Below are 5,495 nucleotides of genomic sequence, written 5' to 3' on the forward strand. Positions count from 1 at the left end.
TAAAAAAACTGAAAAACCGATTCTATAAAGCGGTACTTCTGTTTAGTCAATTTTAATAAAAAAAACTTGTTATCATATGCCACTGAGTTGGGCAAAATTATCTAATAAAATGGATTGGACATTTATCAATGGTTCATTCATAAATAAGGGTCGTTTCCATGGCAATTTGAGCTATTAGTTTCAACTATAACTAATTTTTGCCCATTTCTGGTATCCCAGGCATAAACCTGTCCTAAATATTTAATTTATAATATATAATAATGAAATATTAATCTCTCTATTATATTATTGAGTTTATCAGGAATCTCTGCCAATAACTCCTCGATGAAGACCTGAAAATTAGGTCGAAATGTCAGCACACATAAATAATTTTTTTTAATGGAATATGGTCCAGGTGCGGTAAAAAAAAACTCAAATAGTAGAATTATACTATTTTATTGAGCCCACGTTGCAGGGCTTCGTCAGGGCTAAAAAAGATACAAACACTATAGTTACAAAAAGGAAAATAAGAAAAAACATAAGCGTAAAATAACAGGGGTATAAAATGTAAAAACGTAAGATATAATAAGAAAAATTAAAGGTTATAAATAGTAAATGAAAAGGGTAATAGTAACAGACAGATAAGAGAAGAAATATTAAAGAAAGTACAAATAGAGAGATAAAAAAAGAAAGAAAAAAAAATACAAATCAAATGATGAGACAGCATACCTGTTTTGACGGCAGTCAAAAACAAAGTGACCGTTGGTATTGGGAGGAGTGTGGACGGCAGTTATGCCACTATAACGAAAATAATTTGTAAAGTAAACATAGTAAAAAAATATTTAAATTAGGTGAACAATAAATGGTAATATACATAATAGGGGGAGAAGAAATATTTAAAAAAATAAATAAATAAACAGATAGAAAAACAAAGGAAAAGTAAAGTATAAAATAATGGGATACAATGTGTATAAGTAATTAAGAAACAAAATATACCAAATGAGCAGGGATACAGAAAAGTGTAAAATATAATAGAAAATTAATAATAAAGTAATTAATATAAGTGTACACTTATCACACATCAATAATAAAATAATTTTTTTATTTATTTGAGTTTTTTCTGCTGACCGCACCCCCTGACCATCTTCTCCTGTTCTCGTAATCTGTCAAAAACTGTAATTCAAAATTGTTCATAATCGCAATACTTCCCCTAACTACATATTTCATATATAGGTAATGAAAGTAAAAATTGCTTGTTTAATACACTAGGTTGTAACAAAAGTCATTTTTGCATTAACTCATTGAAGTCTCCTCCTTATTGGACTTAATCCATTTATTGCTATTGGATTTATCCCATTTTACAAGGGAAATTGAAATTGTTTAGCATTTTAACAATTAAATAATAAGAAAAATAAATAAATAATGGAAATATTTCCAAATATACATTTTACTAGGTATATATATTTATATCTCTCTACTATATAAAAAAGTTTCTAGTGATCACTGTGTTGTTTATTTTACATAATGCCGCCATGTAATATTTTATTTTACATAATCCCACCATGTAATATTTTGTTTTAAATATGATCACTGTGTATTTATTTATTATACATATAAGGTGGAATAACAAAAATGGGTTGTAAAGAATTGAGTTTAACTGATGAAGAAGGCATTTTGCGAAAAAAACAAAACAAAAGAAAGAGGTTGTCTACATCAAATCATCACTTAATTGAAGTAAAAATTAAAATGCTGGGATAAAGACTTGATACTTATTTTTTCCCTGATTACGCTATATTGAAAAAAAAAATACAATAATTGAAATTCAGAAATTACATAAATAAATTACAGTTATGCAATTTAAGCAACAAGTAGTACAATTAAACGGACAGTTTTATAATTTCTAAAATCGTTCATTAGAGGGTGCCCTCCTAATTATATATATATTTATTATTTCTTTTTCATATAATTGTTTGATATTATCCTTTAATAATTAAACTAAAATGATAATAGTTTTTAATTGTCATGAGTTTTTTCCCTAATTTATGTACTTTTTATAAATTTCTCTAGCAAATTTATATAAATTATTTTTTAAAAAATGGTATTTGGAGTAGCTTAAGGTTATATTTCAAAATTACTTTTCTGTTTTAGTAAAAAAACTACTGATCCAAAAATAATTGTTTCTTAAAAACTATCACTTGAATTATGCTTGGGTTTCCTTAAAAACCTTCTAACACAAGACTAAACTCCTTCAATAACTCAGTGCCTCAGATTTTTTAAAAATGTCTAATTTAGAACTAATAAATGTTTTAAATCAATGGAAAAAAATTCAAGTAATAGACAAGAAAACAAAGAGAATTACAGGTTTTGGCTAAATATTATGTTATTTTTTACACAAAAATATAAAATTTGAACTTATATCTGTGAAGTTGATCATAAAAAAAAAAAAAAAAGAATTATATCTATCAACTAAATTTATTTCTCAGCATTAACACATTTGTGAAAATATAATACGGAGAAAGTATAAATACGGTCAATCAATAATATTTATCAATAATAATACGGTCAATCAATAATACTTATATTATTTGAGAAAATACTTCTAAAATTCTTAGAACCCCACTTTGAATTTTTTTTTAAGACGTCTAAAATTTTAATAATAGTTTATATTTTAAATGGTTGAGACTTGTATACTTGATGTTATAATGTGATATTTAAATCTAGTTGATATTGTGACATAATTGTTAAGATAATGTTTTATTTCATAAAAAGATTGGACTTCAAATTGTTCAAGATATATCTAAAACATTTTTTGATATTTCAAATAAATTATAGGTTGCTTAGTGAATATGTTGCTTCTTTGTGAAAACAAATATAAAATTTCATTAAGGAATGATTTTTAAAAAAATTTTGTAAGAAAATACATTTGAAAATTCTTTAATTAGTATTACTAATTGACTATTCGTGCTAAAGCTCTAGTTACAATAGTAAATTACTTGATAAGGAGGGAAAAAATTATTTATATTTATTGGAAAATAGTTAATTGACTGCCTGTAATTAATAAAAGAAAGATGGTCAGGTGAGGTCGACATAACTCAAATAGTAAATGAGGTGTTATTAGTTGATCGTAGATTAATATGAGAATATTGTCAGGGGAGCAGTCAGACTGAAAGATCTGTGGTTATTTGTTGAATGAACCCCCTACCCCCTCCGACCATCTTCTCCTCATATAAATAGAACCTAAACTCTTTATTATAAGTCCACCAGCAAAGCGGACCCTCTTCGCTCACCATATTACTAATACGCAATTGGCACCTGCGACTCTCCACATACAGTGGACATCAACTATCCACCTTAAAATACCTTCGGTAAAAGCAGGAAGCAGATGTATCTTACACATTTATATTTTACTTAATTATTATTTGTTTTTCCACAGGATATGAAAAAAAATAAATATCATGAGCCAATGTTTCACCCTACTTTGCAGGGTTAAAAAAGATACAACCATATAAAATTATATAACAGAGTAAGAAAGATAACATGAAATAAAAGCGAACTGTGATGTGGTTAAAAATATGCGAAAATTTACATAAAAATAAACGAAGTAAATTTACTTTTCATTTTTATCTAAATTGAACTGAATCCCAGCAAAGTGGGGTGAATCTTTGTCTCATAACTATTTGTCATATAATTCTTACAGTTATTGTAATATAATTATCTCATAACTATTTATTACGATTTGAGTTATTTTGACCATACCTGGCGCTTCTTCCTTTTATTATTTGCTATTGATATCAAGTCAAATTTTCGTGTTATTAATTTTTTTTTACAATATTTATGGTTTACCTCTAAATCCCCTTTACCTGTTTATAGTTAAAATATTAAATAAATAAAATACTTTCTTCATAAATTATACTTCACATTGTCAACTAACAGCCATCCTTTTATAAACAGACCATCTTCCTATTATTACTGTTTTTATAAAATGCCCATTTCATGGGTTCGATGTTTCATCCTCAAAGAAACTATTCCTTAGGTTTTCTCTGAATTTTCAAAAAGTAAAAAACCAACAATCACAAGTGTTTCTTTTATTTCACCCCCTATCTGGTCAGTTCTGACATGAGGGGAGAGGTTATCTAATTCTGGTCAGTTCTGACATGAGGTGGGAGGTTATCTATTCTACAAGTCGTAATATTTTGATCAAGACCAATTAATTAATTCTCATTTTGTATACATGTATATATATATATATATATACCGCACCCCCTGACCATCTTCTCCTGTTCTCGTAATCTGTCAAAAACTGTAATTCAAAATTGTTCATAATCGCAATACTTCACCCATATTACAATATTCTTAACATTTAATTTAAAAATCAGGTGCGATGCGCACATCACCCAACTTTCATTTCCTTCTCCTCCCCTACTTTGATTTTAATTTAAACCTCGCTAGTTTCAGAACAGACACTACAGCAGATAAACAAAAGTATAGTATTTTGCAATAATTTACAATTTGTTCTTAAGCATTCATGCAATGCTTAATTGTTATAGAATCAATAACATTAAAAATGCTAAGATTGATTTTAATGGAGTTATCCTGTCAACTCTAAGGCTCATATATAGGTTGATGGAAAATAAAAGTTATTTATTTAATAACTATGCTAATAAGAATATGTCAAGCTGCTGAAACAGAAAACTCCTTACACATGCGTGTGCCAGTTAAAACAGATCTTTTATTTATAGTTTTCCAACAATAAATAACACTTCTTATCTCTGGAAATGTTTTCAACTTGGAACAAAATTTTCCTTGTACCTCTGTAAGTTAATTATTAAATCCTTTCATATTTTATATTTATCCATTTTTAATGACTAGTGGGAATGTGAAAAGGGTCAGTTTTCAAATAAACAAAATTAAGAATAATACAAATAAGTTAAAAAACTTATTTATTAGTGCCAATGTTTTGGCAAGAATTTCTAGCCTTCACCAGGGCTAAGAACGAAAAACAACCAGTGAATAAAGGATATATAGAAAGATTAAAGTAAATTATTGTATAGAATGAATATAGATACAAATAAAGTAATGAATGAAATGGAAAATAAAACATATATACAGGTAATTAAATATGTGAGTAAAATAACAATTATATTTTTATTTTATTAATTATGTTATTTTACTTACATTAAGTTAATTAATGCACAGAAACAACAAAACAAAATTAAAATAGCTCTAAATGAAGATTTAAAAAAAACACATTGATGTACAGATTTTAATCATAATCGTTTGGGTCCCTTTTGAGAAAATAAACAAAAATGAAAAATCGATTCTACAAAGTGGTACTTCTGTTTAGTCAATTTTAATAAAAAAACTTGTTATCATATTCCACTGAGTTAGACAAAATTATCTAATAAAATGGATTGGATATTTTTTATCAAAATATAGAAAGATTAAAGTAAATAATTGAACAGAATGAATATAGATAAGAACAAACAGATGAAAAAAGTGGAAAATAAAACGTATAT

The 5,495-nt window shown here is 26.6% G+C and overlaps 1 protein-coding gene across 4 annotated transcripts in view; it reads left to right on the forward strand.

The window, feature by feature from the left end:
• Esp (Epidermal stripes and patches) overlaps positions 1 to 5,495 on the forward strand; it is a 158,328-nt gene that overhangs the window by 152,176 nt on the left and 657 nt on the right. The window lies entirely within an intron of this gene.

The sequence above is a fragment of the Halyomorpha halys genome, unplaced genomic scaffold (assembly GCF_000696795.3).
Source record: "Halyomorpha halys isolate HHAL.00 unplaced genomic scaffold, Hhal_1.1 Scaffold65.1, whole genome shotgun sequence".
NCBI classification, from domain to species: Eukaryota; Metazoa; Arthropoda; class Insecta; order Hemiptera; family Pentatomidae; genus Halyomorpha; species Halyomorpha halys.